This window comes from Setaria italica, chromosome VIII (genome assembly GCF_000263155.2).
Source record: "Setaria italica strain Yugu1 chromosome VIII, Setaria_italica_v2.0, whole genome shotgun sequence".
In the NCBI taxonomy this organism is placed as follows: domain Eukaryota; kingdom Viridiplantae; phylum Streptophyta; class Magnoliopsida; order Poales; family Poaceae; genus Setaria; species Setaria italica.
The window spans coordinates 23,581,516-23,600,953 of record NC_028457.1 but is presented as its reverse complement, the minus strand read 5'-3'; the positions used below and the strand labels follow the sequence as shown (position 1 = coordinate 23,600,953).

Here is a 19,438-nt window from a genome sequence, read left to right as displayed (position 1 = left end):
GCTATAGTGTTGATGGCTAATGGTACTCCACCACACTTCTTTAAAGTTTTTCCAGATATTTCATTCAGTTCCGTGCGACAACCAACCAAATATTCTTTGAAAGAACTAGTTCTTTTAATAATATTCAGAAAGAGGCTTTAGTTTATACATGGTACCATCGATCTCTGAGCAGCACAATGCAACATCAAATACACGGGTTGTTGTAATTATTCTTCTGCTGCAGTTGTTGTCAACTAATGCACACTTGATATGTTTCCATGATGAAATGTCCCATATATCATCAAATATAATAATGTATCTGTGGTAAGTAAGATAAAAAAACCATCACAAAAAGTTTGGGTAGAACCAAATCTATGTGTTGGGTTATTTCAAGAAATCAATTATTCTTAATATGCTGAAATAATGAATAAAGCTAAACATTGTTTATTTTAGTAACCTTATTTACTTTACCCTATATAACAAAACTTAAATTGCACCTGCGTACCAGAAAATTTAACTGTACTTCAAATTAAACAATTTTATGATTTGTGTACCTCTTATCCTCAAGGAATTTTCTGATTTTTTCAATAATTTCCTCAACAGGCCATGTTTCTATGCTGCAATGGTGTTGTTCACTAACTTGACGGAGTATGCTGCTCATAATCTTTTTCAAATGAGGACTAAGAGACACTGAAATAAAAGCATGGCAGTCGAACTTTCCCCTAAGCTGCTGATACACAGCATTTGCGAGTGTTGTCTTACCCAAACCACCAACTCTTACAACAGAGATCACCTTTAAGGCCATACGTCGAAGTGGGCCCTGGTTCCATCAGCAGCTTTAACTCTTCCCGTGGGCCACTAATGCCAACAAGTTTCTTAGAGTCTTAAGATACCAACTAAACGGGCATCAATTGTTACAATGGCGAGAAGAGATATTGTCAATATTGTATCTTTCGCGCCTTGAAGCCACCTCACTGACAAGAGCCTTGATGCCTATGATGTCTGTGGCAATCCTACGGCGAGCGTGAGCAGTCGTCAACAATTTCAAACTCCTATCAATGAACCCCCTGAATCCATGTGGCTGTGCGAATGGATTGCTGTCAATGCGCACCATGAATTTGTCAATACTATCCTCAATGTCGTATGACAGTTCTCTCACATCCCTTGCCCAGATCCTAACCTGGTTTTCAGATACTGGAACATCTGACACCTTTTCAAGAGCAGCTTGCATACTCTCAAGCTCCGCTTTCAGGAACATGATCTCGCCTCTAAGGTGTCTCTGAAGCTTGTATTCATCTGTCAACAGCGTGGTCAGCTTGGCAAGTAGAGTGCTCATCGCCCCAGTGAAGATTTCCATAACTTCAACTAGTGACGGCTGATCCTTGTGCCAAACAACAACAATTTACTGCCACTTAATAGTTACTAGTTATTATGCATCCTGCAGAAAGATTGGAGAGGCATTACTCAACATTTTTCACGAAGAACTTGCATGGCACGCATTTCATTAGGAGAAACTAGAGTGTGATTTTACACGAAAACAGTGTAGCAGCTACGGCCCTGACAAGAACATATATACTGTGGAAAAAATGTCTTTGCGACTAAAAAGCTAATGCCCGGTCTCGAAATACAATGTAGAAGAATAGAGGAATAGGGAAACACCACACACCCTTGAGGGGTGACCTCTCATGTATAGCCAATGACTTGGAGTATAAGTACAATACATATACATGTTAGCATGGCTATACATACTATAATAGAAAGCCAAGAATGATCTGTTCCATTTTCTACAATAAGGGAAATGTAGTCCCAAACTGTTGAAACTACGTAGCTGGAGAGATGGCTTTTAATACTCGATCCATATCCCCTTTAGTACCAGATCAAATAACCAGTAATAAAGCGTTCGAGTACCAGTATCAAAACTGTTTTTTGCCGAAAATATAAAGCATAATATTTGTATGCGCAATTCGTGTGATTCAAACCCACGACCTTCAAGCTTGCACGAGCCTTTTTTAACATCTCATCTACACAACACATGTGATAGAGTTAGATATGCTTTCTTTTTGAAGTAGATCTTTTAGTATTGGGTGGTATTATGACCCGGTACTAAAGCCACGAGGATCTTTAGTACCGGGTCATAACAGTACTAATGTTAGCATTAGTACCGGATCGAAATGTTACGGTTACTAAGGCATGAAATGAAAGGTCGTTTTTCTAGTAGTGCTAAGTCCAGCTCATTACAATAATCTGATACCTTCTGATACCCAAAGAGCTCCAAAAAGCTCATTGTACCTTGAGGTTTCAGAATCTATATGTTATCTGAACCCCGCGTCATTTTTGAGAGGCTAATTGGGAGGCGACGCACGGCGCCTCCCAGCCCCCTCCACACAAACCTGTTACAGCCACCATCTCGATGATGGCTACAGCGGCGGCGCTCCACGTTTTTATGCTCTTTTCCCCTCTGCACCTACCCTTTCGCTTCTTCTCGCCTAGCTTGGTCGCCGGCAGCCAGATCGGGCAGCGGCTGCTCGTGGCAGCCATGGCTCTAGGCAGGGCTCCTCATCTGCTCAACCATCGCTTGGTGCTACTCCTCGGGTTGCTGGCATTGGGCCTCCATCGTGCGCGTCGTCTATTGCGGCTCGGCCATGGCAGCGTCTTGGGACCCTACGACAACAATGGCTGCACCTCGGGACCCTGCAGAAGTGGCAACTCCATGGCAGCGTCTTGGGACCCTACGACAACAATGGCTGCACCTCGGGACCCTGCAGAAGTGGCAACTCCTGGCCTCTACCTCGAGCGGTGGCAGTTTCCTGTATCAATGCCGTGCATGGTTGGGATGCCCATTTCTTGCATTGTGTTTTTTGCAGCGGAGATGCCCATATTGGACACCAGCGCCAATGGTCTCCAAGGGCGTGGAGGCTGTTGGTTCTTCTAGGGCCATGCCTTGTGGGTGGGTCGGTTAAGGTCGAGCCGAAAGCTTGGATGGAGAGTTCTGTGGATATTGCTTCCTCCCTGGTAGCATCTCCTTTGCACCTCTAACCTCTCCGTCCTACCCTAATGGATGATGCAGGTGAAAATATAACCAAGCATCGACCGCGCCATAGGCATGGTTATTTTCTCGAATGCGACATCAACCAAAATCTGCATCGTCATTTGGCTTACCTCATGGCGAGGTGTTTTCTTCTTTTCTATTTGCCACAAAATAATGAAAAGACAAAAGTGAGAGAGCTAGTGGCCTGGTGGTGCGTGTGACGGGAGGTCAGCGTTCTAGGCAGCTAGGTGCTGGCTGTTTGCGGTGGTGTTGAGGAGCTGCAGCTGGGAAACCATCACTGCTAGGAAAGCCCTATCAGTACCAGCCGGAAACTCCCCTTTAGTACTGGTTGTGCAACCAGTATTACTAGTTCGGTACTAAAGCTCCCTTTAGTACCGATTGGGGAGATCAACTGGTACTACATTGCCTGCCACGTCACGTATGCCTGCAGCTAATTTAGTACTGGTTGGTTTCCCCAACCGATACTAATTTATTTATTTTTCTGTTTTTTGTTTATTTTCTTTTTTTTCTTTATTCTATATTAGTATTTGTATTTGTTTCCTCTACGTATACTAGTTCTAATATGCAAATATATATAAAGTTGTATTTATCTATAATATTACATTTGAGATACTATTATATATATATAGAGAGAGACATATGAATAATATTACATTGCATTAAGTTTCCAAGTTCAACATTTCGGATCAACTATTCTGAACCTAAGTCGTGACGATGATGTAGATTTGATCCATTATTATGGAACTCCCCCGCTGGATTTACTACCTCGTTCAGAAAAGATCCACAGAGTTGTTCTTGAATTGCCCTGATTTTTTCCATGTCGAGGAGTGCTTCCTTTATATGCAGCATCTGTGTCATTGGCAAAGGTTATTATATCGTAGATCAATGGGTCTGCACAATTAGAACTAATTTATTGTTAAGAATTTTATATACGTACTCTTAATTCATGGTCGGTCACACTCGGCGGATCTACAAAGCCATGGGTGAACTCACATACGTAGTATCCGCATAAATTATTCCCTGCCTTCTATCTCAAACACTATATATATGGTAAAAGAAGTCATGAAATATTTGTTGTGTTCAAGGAAGTATCATGGGATGTGAAAATTCAACACATACCGGGAATTTAGGCTTCAAATCAAGTTCCTCGTTGAATTCACCTGCATGATGTCAACGGAATCGAGCCCATGCTTTGTTCAGAATGTCTATGAGGTTTTGTATTGATCTCTTGGTTTCCTCAAAAAGTTCATGACATAGACCGCGCTTTGATCAACTATGGACATATATGCATAGCCAAAGCTAGTTAGTCTTATGTTTAACTACTAGTTCTAAAAAAAGAGATGGGAAACACGCTCACTTGAAGTTGTACAGTAGAAGTATGTACTTCTTATAATATTTGTTGTCGAGGAACTTATATATGTTCTTTGAGGTTCGATTTGGTCTATCTCTTAGAGTTGACTCATTTACAACATCGGGGTCCATGAAGCCTACGTCATATTTTCCTTTCCTCTGACAAGTTTGAATCTCCATCCTGTATGATACAAAATCGAATAGGAGTTAAGACATCGCATAGTGACTAGAGCGGGGATTTTAAAGTTAGATTACATTAAAGACTTACAGAACGTAAGAACTGATGAGTGACTTGTCAAGTGCACAAGCGCATCTTGATTGTAAAGGTAATAGAGTTCCTCTAGCGGCGCATTTATAATGTCTTCCCCATGAAAATAATATTGATATCCAATCGGAACTTTGAGCACAAATAAACTATTGGCTGAAGCCTCCATATACCATTTGTGCAATTTGTACATCTTCGTTGGAATACGGTCCACCAACTGCGGCCACAAAAGTAGTTTTCCAAACTCATATTTCCATTTAGCAGCCCCAGGGTGCTTTGGGATGTGATCCTCCCCTCGAAGTTAAGTTGGGGTGAGATTTGTATCTTTGGCGAATTGAAGCAGGTTCTGATCAAACTCCGAAAGCACTTTGAGTGGGGCAATCATTTGGTTGGATTGGGTTACTGCGGAATAGTTGACCCACTTTTCTTCTTCTTCTGAAAAGCCTTTATTATTTGTTGGTTATAGTCAAATAGCGGTGGTTTCTCTACCTTTTTCTCCATGCTTCTGATGAAAGCCCAAAGTTTAGCCTTATCAATTGGTGGATCTTTCTTCATGGGAGGCTTTTTTGCGAAGTGAGCTTTAACCTCAGCATCCACTACTACGCAGAGTTCCGCATCAGTCATATCACAAGGTTTCTTGGGCTCTGGTTGCTTCTCCTTCGGCTTATTCTGCTTCTTCATAGCTGTAGTAGGTGGAATTGAAGGCGTCATAGCTCCTTGTAGCCTTGCTTATAATAGGGGAAGGTGGACTCATGATAGGATACCTGTCAGCTGGTGGACTCATGCTAGGATCCCTATCTAGTAGTGGAGAGGGTGCTCTGCAGATGGCGTAGGTGATCTTGCCCTTGATCCTTGAGGAGATGATCCCAAGGTTGGGGGATTAAGCTGCATAATCCTTATGTAGTGCTTGGGCCATAGAATCCAACCATGTATGGCTTCTCCTATATTCTTTTTCCCCGTCACCTCCAGGGATCTCCAGTTCAAGGTCATCCCAACCGTTGACCACTTAGTCCACCTCAACTTTGGCGTAACTACGAGCTGGAATCTCCACGCCATGAAGTGTTTGGCCTTGTGTCGGTTATTCAGCCACACCATAAGCCACCACGATGAGCTTGTTTTTCACAGGAGTAACAAGCTCACAAGGGGCTCTCCTAGTGATGTCATCCACGAGGTGGCATTGGTTGTCCTCAAATATTTTAGACGATCCTCCAACTGGGGCTTGCTAGAAGCGATGCTGCTTCGACGTTGAGAGGGGCTTACGTCGACATTAGCCCTCGATGCTGCAGTTGTTTGTTCACTTGCTTGTTTGCTAAAGAGCTAGAGCCACACATTGGTCGATTGCTTCCTCCATTCTTGCTTCTGTCAACACTACGTGTTCTTTCACCTCTCGCAGCTGTTGTGCGTGTTCAGCCTTACTTCTTTAGCGAGTTCTGTATGAATCAATGTGCTCAAGAAGTGCAAACTTCCATGAATTTACTCCTTTGCCTCGACAACGTTTAGGGTGTTCTGGATTACCTAATGCCATAGTCAGCTCATCGTTCTCTCGATTGTAGCCGTTGCCTTTATTAAGTCAACAAGCCTTGTAGCTGCTTCTCTTAATTCTTGGCCGAACACAAATGATCCATCTTCAGGATTGAGCATGCCGCCATGAGCATAATACCAATTCTTTGCTCGCTCCGGCCATTCGAGAGTCTGCGGTACTATTCCCCTAGCAATTATGTCATCTTCCATCCTCTGTCATTTCATGATCCCCTTCTTGTAACCTATTGGCCCAAGACGATGAAAGTATTTCTTCTTGTGAGTATTGTCGGATTGGTTTGAGTTGCCTTAGCGCTCTTTTGCGACTGCTTGAACTGCATAAATCAATTCCAGTGATCTCTTAACTTCGAGTGCTTGGTGAAATCAGGTGTAAGCCCCTTCTTTATGTAGTCTTTGTTCAGGTTCTTCTTGTACATCTGGAAAGCAATTGCACCCTTCTTCAAGCTCCAATCTTTCACTTTTGCTTCATCTTCATATTTGAATGTGAAGTTTTCTTTTATCAGATCCCATATCATTTCCTTCTCACGATCAGGGACCACGCTATCATTGATTGCAGGGCTTTTCCAATTCTGAAAGCTTATTGGGATGTTATCTCTAACAAGAAACCCAATTTTATTCACCAATTTAGTCTTAGCATTGGAAGGAGCAATTTTATTCATCAATTTCTGTGATGATGATACAGCCCTCTAACTTCTTCTTCTTGCCTCGTTTCCGTTTAGGCCTGCTGCTCAATCCAGATGGCTTAAAAATGAAAGAACCATTAATTCCCAATAATCTTGATAAGTAGAGAATTCAAATCATGTTTACATACAATAATTTCTATACCTCGCCTTGTTTCCCATCATTCGTAATTGGTTGCTCCTCGGTAATCATGTCTGTTTGGTTGTGATCAACCTCTTCATTTGGTTGAACGTTCATGGCACCTTATGCAATCAACTTCATTAGGTATTCCTCATCCAATCGGGCCTGCTCATCCTTTGATCGTGCCATTGTAACTCGTATAATATAAAAGAAATTATTCTAAGAAATAGTAGGATTTAATCTAAGAATGACTAGAACTTATACAATTTTTCAAACAATAAATGACTACACTTATACAATTTGTTACAATATAAATGACTAATATAAGATAAATGAATTGTTTACAGTGAATTGCAAGAAAATGACCAAAAAAAATGAAACACTTATACAATAATTGACTACAAAAATATTTACAGTGAATTGCACATTTCTATAATTAATTGAATTATTTGATGAACTTTGTACCAGTAAATGACACCATCATAAAATTACTTGGTAATTTCTAAAAGTATCAAAGTAATTTTCACTTATTTTTATACATTTATAAGAATTAACAGGATTTTCTATAATTTGTAGCTACTTCAAGAATTTTTGAAAGAATTAACTGGATTTTCTGCAATTTTTCCAACAATTTCTAGCTAATTTCTAATACTGTAGAAATAAAAAAGAAAAAAAATGATGTCAGCAGCTCCCCGCGGGCTTGTGTCAGCGGCCAAGACATGAGCGCGCGGCTCGCCGCGTGCAATCGCGTGGAGGGGGCCGGTGGCGGTGTCGGGCCGGGGGAGGAGGCGGCGCACAGAGTGGCCGACGGAGGCATCGAACCGGGGGAGGAGCTGGTGTGGAGGAGTGGAGGACGGCACGCCAGCGTCACGGTGAAGGGCTGGGGCTGCGCGACGGTCAACGTTTGAGCCTAGGGTGGCGGCGGCAAAGGCGGCAGTCGACGGGGACGACGATCGCGCTACAGTTTAAACCCCTAGTACCGGGCAAGAAGCCCACCCGGTACTAATGCCCTTTAGTACTAGGTGGGGGCAAGACCCGGTACTAAAGGCTCCTCTTTAGTACCGGGTGTAGCTACCACCCGGTACTAAAGGGGGGTGCACGCGCGCGAAACGAAATCCCCCCGTTAGTACCGGGTGAACCTACCACCCGATACTAAATGGGTTGCATCCTACTATTGTATTTTCCGCCTAAACATCTTTTTATTTTTCTTTCTTTTGCAGTTGCTATTGTATTAATTTATTATGTAGTAAATTTAATAAAATTCATAAAAATAGGAAAAACAATTTGTTAGCTTGATGTTGATTCGATATATATACACTATAAAAATATTAGATGCAGTAAAATATCAAACATGGTAAAGTTATTAATTTTAACTTACTAATAGGTTATAATGGTCATAATACTTATGTTAACTTTAAAATTCGAAAAAATAGATATTTTGACCATGAAAAAATTTAGAAGAATAGTGTCTGTAGTGTTATTTAACATGTTTACCATAACTTAATCAAGTAGTTGTTTAATTGTACGTAAATTTATTGTTTAATATTTAATGGTGCTACAAAATATCGAAATATTTAATATTTTAACCAAGCAAAAACCAATTCTTGTTTAATAGGGTGAGATTTTTGCAAATAGTATTGTTAATAAACCCAACGGATACATGACATATCATTACAATACATTATTACATTAGTTTGTTCCATAAAACACAGCATAATGGTGCTAATACATTACACAACATCATCTAATGGAACGTTAATAACCTTTTTATTGACAAACGTCCCTTGGTTGTGCTTGTGGCGTAAGTATGGAGCGTCCTCTTTGGCTAACAGGATGGTTGTGTCAACCTCGACTGAAAAGGGAGGAAGATAATTGAACTGATCATAATCTCCTAAAATGTCAGTCTTGTCCTTAACTCTAACGATTTTTCTTTTCCTTGAAAGAACTATGTGGCGTTGTGGTTGGTCATCTGACTTATTAGCACCCTTCCTTATTGGTTTGCTTGACATGTCCTTCACGTAGAAAACTTGAGTCACATCATTGGCTAAGATGAATGGTTCGTCTCTGTATCCAATCTTGTTGAGGTCCTCTATTGTCATCCCACAGTTATCTGTCGTTACGCCTCCTCCAGTAAGTTTCACCCCTTGGCACCAAAATAGAGGGATTTTCAAAGGTCCATAGTCCAGTTTCCATATCTCCTCAATGACACCATAGTATTTATCTTTTTTCCATTGTTATCTATTGCACCTATACTGTCGGTGTTTTATACCCGGCAACCTACCGAGGGGTATCTTGAGGTAGTAGATTGCCTGGTGGGGAATCGACGGACCTGGAACTCGAAGGTAAAAGCGGGAACACAAGACACAGATTTATACAGGTTCGAGCCGCCAGAGTAGCGTAATACCCTACGTCCTGTTTGGGGTGTTGTATATTGCACCCTACGCTTGGGTGTTGTTTGGTGTTGAGGATTTTGTCCTCTATTGTGGTTCTATGAGGTCTCCGCCTACTGATCTAGGACCCCTGCCCTCCTTTATAAACTCCAGGGGGTGGGATTACTAATTGATTACAAGGTAGGAGGCCTAATAGGATTACATGTTATGAGTCTTAGTAGGATTACAGAGGAATCCTGGTAGGAGTCCATCTTCTTCCTTCATTGCGGTTATTAGGGATCTATCCTCAACAAGCCCCTGAGTGCTTCATAGTCGAATGCAGCAGCCTTGAGTACTTTTTAGATCCTCATCGAGTACTTTTGGTGCTTTTCAAGTCCTTTGTTTGGCTGAATCTTAAAAGTTCCTCAAAGCTGCCATGAGGCTATGGTGTGCTCAAGCCCTTGATCATCTTGATTTTGTGATCTTCATTTTTTGAATGTAATATGGTGGGCGGCGGAAGTCTCACTGCATATGGAGTAGCCCCCGAGCCTTAGGTTGAATCGAAGAGTCAGGCCGAGTGTCCATAAAATCTTGAATCTTCTTCTTTCACCTTGAAAAAAATCAACTGTTGGCTGTAGCTTATCAACCCAAGCCTTGGAATCATTAAATACTCAATCCAAGGGTCTTTAGTCTTCACACAAGTCATCATCTGAGTAGTTTTGTGGCGTCCAGCCCCCGAGCTTATACGTTAGATGAGCCGTAGGAGCCACGTCGAGTAATTATTGGCGCTTAGCCCACGAGCTTGGAGACTAGCTGAGCCACTGGAGATATTCCGAATAGTAATTGGCACTTAGCCCCCGAGCGTGAGAGCTAGTGGAGCCATTGGAGGTACGCTGAGCGTCCTAGAGAGTCGTTGCCGAAGCTTGACCTAAAAAAAGAGATGCATACATTATGTAGCATATTGTGGAATATTGAAACTACTGCAATTTATTCAGTGATGAATGCAATGTAAATGTTGTGTGTCATGCTCTTGTTTCAGCCATATTTTTCTCGAGTAGTTAGCCTATTACGTTTAGGCTCTCAGTCCCTGTTTAGCCATTGCCATTGCGTACGAGATCTTTGTCTCGTGTACGCGTACTGTTACTGCTCCTACGGAGATCTTTGTCTCGCATCCTAGCATTTAGGCATGACAGAAGATCCGAGGCTTCCACAAATTGAGGTGTGCTCTGCTCGAACAGATTAACAACTGCTAAGAGAACACATTTAAAATAAGTAGTCGGCATTGCGACAAAAAGACTGCGTGATTGCGCGTAAAGTAGTCATTGAGACTTTTCTGCCTTTTTGGCAAGGAGAGCACGTGTTGCCGCGCATAGGATTTGTGCCTCCTTATGGTCTAGCCGTTGCAAGCCTCCAGCAATCAGTGCACCAAACCCATAGCCGTAGCCTCCAAAATTTGATGTACCAAGCCTGTTGGCGGAGCTTTCAGAACTCAGTGCACAAAACTCATGGCTATAGCCTCTATAATTCGGTGTACCAATCCCATGGTTGTTGGTTAACATACCTTAGGAATAATTGACAAAGTGTAGCTCTGGAGGGTAATTTCCGTCGAGAGGCGTACACAAAAGTACTCGACGCGTTGCCCTGCATGCAGAAAACAAGCCAGAAAAATTATAAGAAATAATTAAAAAATAACTTAGCTTATTCATGAATGATTATCGATGAAGCCGCGTCGATTGTTGATGAAGCCGACTTGTCAGAGTTGATTCCAACTAGTTATTGCTCGAATGGAGCCTGTCTCCAACTAATTTTGAGTCAAGACGAGTAGTTGAGGTTGTCATCGGTGTGTCTGCATTGCCGATTGTCGTTGTTGCCGCGAAGCACTTGAAGTCTTCTTGTACTCCTTTGTGTGTGCGTAGCACAGATCAATGTGAATTTCCTTTTGGCGGCATAGAGACGGAAGCAACTATCCTTGATCTTGATGTTGCTTTCTTTCTCAAATTTGATCTGGCGCACGACTGTAGCTTTGACCAGAGGCAATTGGTAGGGAACAGACTTGATTTCCTTTTTTTTCCGCACATGCTCGAGTAGCCACCTCCTGCACCAATTCAAATCGTTGTCGGCTTAGTAGATGGATAACTCTTGTTTGCTTTGGAGTCCTGGCAGGGATCTTGGATTGTCTTTAAATCGATGCAGGAGAACTCCAAGCCACTAGTTGATTGGTCGAAAAACAATATCCACACGCATGCTGAATAAGTTGATGATAGGTCCTTCAAGCTCACTCGATGATCTTGACGATCACCCCTACCTAGCGTGCTAGATGTCGGTATTTTATACACAGCAACCTATCGAGGGGTATCCCGAGGTAGTAGATTGGTTGGTGGGGAATCGTCGGACCTAGAACATGAAGGTAAAAGCGGGGACACAAGACACAGATTTATACAGGTTCGGACTGCTAGAGTAGCGTAATACCCTATTTGGGGTGGCGTATATTGCACCCTGCACTTGGGTGTTTTTTGGTGTTGAGGATTTGGTCCTCTGTTGTGGTTCTATGAGGTCTTCACCTACCGATCTAGGGACCCTGCCGTCCTTTATATACTCTAGGGGGTGGGATTACTAGTAGGTTACAAGGTAGGAGGCCTAGTAGGATTACATGGTTTGAGTTCTAATAGAATTATAGAAGAATCCTAGTTTGAGTCCATCTTCTTCCTTTCTTGCAGGCACTGGGGATCTATGCCTGACATATACGGACACCACTATTTTAGTTGCTCTTTTGGGCTTGGGCTCCCATGTAAAATGTGTACCCATTTATCTTGTATGCTTGGAATATCGATACTGAGATAGATGGACCCCTAGCCAACCATGCTAGTTGTTCTTCAATCGTGTCATCACCCATCAGTCATCGCGGTAACAAAGAGGCAAAAGTGTCAATGTGATGACGTGTAATCCAGGCCTCAGTCTTCCCTTGGTTTGAGGATCATACAATAACCTTGTGCTCCTCCATATATGGAGCGACCAGGGATGATTGTTGTAGGACCATGAAGTGTGCTTTATAAAATATATCCTGATCGATGTCCATCCGAGCTTTCCTCCCTTGTGTGCCCTTTCCCTTCAGACTCCCCTCATGGCATGATACAGGGGCTCCAATCGAACACAAGTAGTCAATAAAGTGAACAGAAAACTCAATGACCTCCTTTGTTCCATATCCCTTTGCAATGCTTCCTTCTAGACAGGCACGATTACGAACATACTTCTTCAGAACTGCCATAAACCTCTCGAAGGACCGAGAATAAAAATCTCTTCAACAAGGTGGACTAGAAGGTGGGTCATGATATTAAAGAAGGAAGATGGAAAGACCATCTCAAATCTGACAAGGCATTGCACCATGTCATTCTGTAGCTTTAGTAGATTGTTTGGGTGGATTGCCTTCTGAGAAATCATGTTGAGGAATGCATATAGCTTCACTATTGCCATTCTCGCATTCTGTGGTAGAATACCCCTTAGTGCAACAGGCAAAAATTGTGTCATTGGGACGTGGTAGTCATGGGTCTTTAGATTTATGAATTTCTTCTTTGTAAAAATTATTATTGCCTATATATTAGAGGAGTAGCCTGATGGGACATTGATACTATTCAAGCACTCAGACATGCTTTCCTTCTCTTCCTTGCTAAGAGTGTAACTGTGCAAGTAATATCCATCATCTCTCTTTTCCGAATGTAGGCCATCTCGTTGTTTCATACGTTTCAGGTCCCGACGTGCTTCAATTTTATATGTTTCATACATTTCAGGCCTTTCCATATGTACCCAGTAAGCCAAGCACGTTCACGCAAAGATTTTTCATTAGGTACATCACATCGATTGCATTACGGAGCTCAAGGACTTCCCAATAAGGTACCTCCCAAAATATTGTCTTCTTCTTCCACATGGGTGCATGTCCCTCCTCATTGTTTGGAATAGGGTGGCTACCATAGCCTTTACCAAAGACTACCCTCACATCCTTTGTCATAGAAAATACACGTTTACCATTACGGTGAATGGGCTTAGTACATTTTTCTTCCTCCCCTTAAAAATGCTTCCCTTTTTTTTAATAGGTGCTTAGTAGGATGAAATCAAAGATGGCTCGTATACACGACCTTCCTATAGTATTTCAAATACATGCTGCAAGTATCATCTAAGCAATGCGTGCAGGCTCGATATCTCTTGTTTGACTGTCCAAATAGATTCCCAAGCACCGGCCAATCATTTGGTTATGAACAACAAGGCTCGTAGATTAAATGTCTCATTTTTGTCCTCATCCCAGACACGTACACCTTCTTCCTTCCAAAACTGTAAAAGTTCATCAACCAACGGTTTTAGGTAAACATTAATGTCGTTGCTAGGTTGTTTTGGTCCTTGGATAATTACCAGCATCATAATTAACTTCTGCTTCATGCACACCCAGACCGGAAGGTTGAACATACATAAGGTCACAGGCCAAGTGCTATGACCGCTACTGAACTCACCAAATGGATTGAATCCATCTGTACTTAAACCAAACTGTATATTCCTTGCATCCTTTTGAAACTCCAGAAATTCTATATCAACTATCAACTGTTCTCCACTGGGACCCATCAGCGGAGTGTCTGATCATTTCATCTTGCTTACGTTCTTCTTTGTGCCAACGCATCAACTTTGCATGTGCCTTATTTCTGAACAAACGCTTCAACCGCGGTACAACAAGGAAATACCACATTACCTTCGCAGGAACTTTCTTCTTGCTGGCCTGCCCCTCAACATCACCAGATTCATCTCGCTTGATCTTATAATGCAAAACTTCGCACATAGGACAAGCGTCCAATTTCTCGTATTCCTCACCGCGATAGAGGATACAGTCATTAGGACATGCATGTATCTTTTGTACCTTCAAACCCAGAGGGCAAACAACCTTTTTTGCTTTGTATGTTGAGGACAGCAATTTGTTCCCCTCGGGAATCATGTTTTTTATGATTTTCATTAACTCATCAAAACCTTTGTTAGAAACTCCATTGTTTGCCTTCCATTGCAGCATTTCCACTGTGGTACCTAACTTTTTGTACCCCAATTTGCAATCTGGGTACAAAAGTTTCTTATGATCATATAAGATACGCTTGAACTTTTTTGACTCCTTCACATTCTCCCAGTCTTCCTTTGCATCTCGCAACACCTGCCTCGCCCATCTCTTCTTCAGCCTCGTCCATCTCTTCTTCAGCCTCGCCCACTAGAGCATATGCAAAAAGACACCTCATTGAATCCAGTCAGGAATGTAGTTATCATCTTCTTCATCATCATCATCTTCCCCGTGCTTGGTCCAAACAAAATAGTTAGGCACGAATCTAGAACTATATATGTGGGTGTGAATAGTCTTTCTCGATGAGTAATACTTCTCATTTTTGCCATTTCTGCATGGACAACAAATGAAGCCGGACGGCGGTTTGTTGGATTCTGCTAGATCGAGAAAACCACGCAAGCTATTAATGTACTCCATGGAGCGTTTATCTGCGTTGTACATCCATTGCCGATTCATCTACAAAGTATTACCGAACTAAAGATATTCTAATCATCTATACAATTATACTTCAAATATAACAAACATGATACAAATACCATTAAACTCAAATGTTGCTGAAAGTTAAATAGATAGAAATACACAAATTTAAATTTTAGACCCAAACAATATGATACACTACGACAAACTCTCAAATGTTCCTGAAAGTTTAGATAGAAATACACAAATTTAAATTTCAGACCTAAACAACATGATACACTATGACAAACCATTCACTGAGTACTATATAGGAGGACTTTAAGCATCCTTGTACGGCGAAGATTAAGGTTTCGCTGACCCAACCTCATCCTATGGTTTATTTGTGCCTCCTGTAACAGTAGTACTAAGTGGACCTGAAACACCCGAGACTAGCGGTGGAGCATAACGACCACCAAAAGGAGGTTCCTGACCTGCCGCAACAGTATCTTCATGACATCTTTGCAAATAACGAAGCATTGCTTTTTCTTCCACGTGCTCATTTTCTTCGGCTTATCATGAGGCCAACTATAGTTTTCACTTTGCCGCGAGAGGAATGACGATCACCCGCACCATCGCCACTACCTCTAGCAGCAGAAGCCATATCTATATACCAAAATTTATTTAGCTCATATTTGCAGATGACTAACTATGAACAAATTATATATTTTCCCCACAATTTACTTAGATCAAACATAACATATAAATGACTAATTATGTACCTCTATTTCATCTTATTATCTCTATGTACCACAATTTATCTCGCTCACATTTGCCATAATTTATTTAGCTCATATTTGAAAAGTACGAAACTATGAAATTATTCCTCTAACCTCATATCAATTTCTTTGACTAATACGAACATAGCATCTAAAAAATTGTAGCTTATTCTAAAAATCACAAAGATGAGCTCTAAATAACACATGCAAATAAATGAAAATTTTCTCCATTGTACCTTATTCTAAAAATCACAAATTACTCTAGCTAAAGCACAAAACTTTGTATACTAACCATGTATCAAGGGAGGATGAAGTTTCTAACCTTTAGAACATTTGAATGAGTGAAATTTGCACGAAATGATCTTCAATTAGGCAGCACCTCCCCTATGGCACCATGGATAGGATGAAACTCGAGTTGTGGTGAATGGCTCAGGCAGCAAGAAGAAGAAGGTGGATTTATAGGGGGAATTTAGTACCGGTTAGAGACACCAACAAGTACTAAAGGGTGCAGATTAGTACCGGTTGGTACCCCACTCGGTACTAAAGGCTCGGTGGCACATTAGTACCAGGTGGGGGAACCAATCGGTACTAATGTGTACCCTTTAGTACTATTTGGTACGCCCAACCGGTACTAAAGGTGTTCATGGGATGGCCCTGCACGGCTAGCCATTAGGCTCGGTACTAATGCTCACATTCGTACCGGACTCAATTCCAATCAGCACTAATGCAATGGATGAAGGATCTATTCCCCACTAGTGGATGTTGTGCGGCATTGGTTGATGTCATAGTCCGACCGGTCAATAGTGGTGCGGCTACTCTTACGTCCCAATCTAACTAGATATATAGATGTTGTTGCTGAGTTTTGATTTACAACTGTGTTGACGTCCTAATACAAGAAGTCAAGTTTCAGTTGTTTTCCTAGTTTTCTTTTCGCAACTATATATGGCCTAAAAAACTGATGTTCAAAATCCTGTGTCCAACCAAAATTTCGATTGCATCATTGTGTTTATTGTAATAAGATTTTCCAAACAAATCACACTTGTTCTAGCTGAAACAATTTGACTGTGAAGCTGGAACAGTTGTTTCAATTTTAGATTTAGAAATTGTTCGGGAACAGGTAAAAATATTCTAAGCAAACTAAAATTTCCCAAATAAGAAATAGGAAATTTGCATAAAAAATAGAAATTATTCTGAAATTGTTAGGGCAGTCCCAATGGGAGAAACCAACCTAGTTTCCATAGTCTAGGATATTGTATCAAGAAATCATTCTTCACAATGCAACTTTTTTATCTAGAGTCTAAACAAAAATCCAACCAATCATTCTCCCTTCTAGTACCAGATCCTCTGTGCATCATGTAAAGGAGCTCGAGTGATGGGTAGCAGCGGTGCAAGCGCAAAGGATCCGGCAATAAGTAAGAAGAAACTACTTGGGTCTCCCCAATGCAGATTCGCTGGTTTCTTGGCTCATTGGTGCGCGTGAGGACTTGGTTTCCTCTCTAAGAAATGGTTTCTCTCTCTCTCCATAATAAATCTACTACCACATCAGCAAATTGCTTAGTTGGCATGATAATTAAGAGGGATAGAAACTATCATCAATGTCCCATTGGGACTGCCCTTACGGGCGAGTCACGCGCGTAATGAATAGATCTCCCACTTCCGCCTTGGTTTGATGAGCCATGCGTCCTTACCTCGGAACTTGCCCCGGAACATCCAAGTCAGAGTCTACATCAAGCATCTATTTTAAGGTCAACTAAAGCGGAGAGACAAGGATTGACCCTGACCGACCCGGCAATTTTTCAAACTTTTACAGAAAAAGGTGAAACAACTGGAGTCGGAAGTTCGGAAACACACAGCCTTCGCAGCCGACTGAATAAGTAAGAACAAGACCTCTCTGCTTAAAGCACAGACAAGGAGGGGATGGGAGACGGTCTCCTGCATCTGGCCACGGCATGCAGGCATGCCTACGGCGCTGTATGGGAGATTGTTGCGTGGAAGCCGCTCCAAACTAAGGACCAGCAGTAACATAAAGAAAGAGAAGATCAAGCCAAAAGAACATGTGCACTTTGCAGGTGCTTTTAGGGCCTGTTTGGATCCATAAGCTAAATTTTAGTTCTACACTTTTAGCTTAAAATTTAGCTCTTAGAATCCAAACAGGTGGGCAAAAGGGGGCAAAGAACTAAACTTTGGACTAAAAGTTTTAGCCCTCAAAGAGACCCTAAACTGAGATAAAAGTGGTCCCGGACGCTCCATACCCCTCCCCTCGCACAACACCCTAGGCACGCGCCCGCACCCTGCCCCTCGCCCTCATCCGCATCGCCCTCATCCGCAGTCCGCCGCCCCTCTCGCCAGATCTCCATAGCCTCCGCCCGTATTGCCCGATTCCCCCCACCTCCCCTTCCTCTCAAATGCTCCCGCATCGCCGCCGCCACCCCTCTCTCCTGATTTCGTCTGCCGCCACCCCTCTCGCACCCCACTCGCCACATCTACACCGCGTCCACCCCTATCGCCCGACTCCCCCTGCCTCCCCTCCCTCTCACCACACCAGTAGCCCGTGCTCCTCCGGTGCCGCCCCATTCGGCCGTGGCACTGTGGTCGGAGCACCTAAACCGCCTACAAGCTAGAAGATCCACATCCGCGTGCCGCTGATGAACGGATACGGCGATGACGGCACTAGGGACTTCTTCTCCGGCAGCTTCGACCTTTTCTCCGGTGAGGGGAGCCAGTATCCGGGTCAGGATCCGTCCATGGTCCCCGGATTGGCATTGAGGCACTCAACCTCAACTCGCAGGCGAATGACTGGTCCTCAATGGCGGCTTATCAGGGGATCTTGTAGTCCGGCGCACTGGCTGCATCCGAGAGCATGGGGCCTCATCCCTCTCAACCGCGCGGTGGCAAAAGAGGTTGCTCTCGCACACTGGGTTTACACAATGCTCGGAGCAGTGGTGGAGCCGTAGCAGGTCGTGGCGAATCGTCGCCATCCAGTCACGGCCGCCGCGGTCGGTTGCCACCTGTTCCCGCCACCGGCCGTGGGATGCGTGGAGCTTCTTTGGTGGCGCTTGCTGCATCCGTAGGCCGTGGCTTAGGTCGACGTGGTGGACGGCAAGACGACAACGACGACGATGTTGATGACAATGAAGTCGAAGAAATTTTTCCAAGCCATTAGGTATGAGTCTCATGTCCTTTGATCTCAGACAAGTGCGTGAATTTACTATTGCTGTTAGAGTAATATCAAATGCGTGTTCTTGTGATGCATATGGTAGAATAAATTTGGCAGAGGAAGTTGGTCATCAGAGCACAATAACAACTTGATGTGTCAATTACTCGTTGATCAAATTGAAATGGGTAACTACATCAAAGGGAGTATGACAACAAGAGGGTATAAGCTCATCATAGAAAAGTATTACTGCGGGTCAGGGCTCAGGCATGATAGGAAACAGATAGCTAATAGAATTAGACAGCTCAAGGAAATGTATCAGTTCATAAAAGATATCCATTCCAACAATGGCTTAGGCCGCGATGAAAATGGGTGGCCTATTGCAAGCTTGGAATGGTGGGAGACTGCAACAGAGGTATTTCTTGATCTAGTACATGTGCAGGCTGTAAGAAACTGTTTCTAACTTCAACTACTACATGTGCAGAAGCATCCAGATTGGAAGAAACTAAGGCATGGGCCTCCAGAGTATCTACCAATGCTTGAACGCATATTTGATGGTCTAGTTGTGGATGGTTCAGGTTCTTTTATTGCAGGACACACCAATACAGATGATCAAACAACCATAGAGCATGAAGAGCCTGAGGAAGAGAATACACAGAGTCCTATGAGTACAAGCA

General features: G+C 42.7%; 1 pseudogene; it reads right to left on the bottom strand.

The window, feature by feature from the left end:
- Positions 1–508: 508 nt before the first annotated feature.
- Positions 509–5,354, bottom strand: LOC105914959 (annotated as a pseudogene).
- Positions 5,355–19,438: the final 14,084 nt, after the last annotated feature.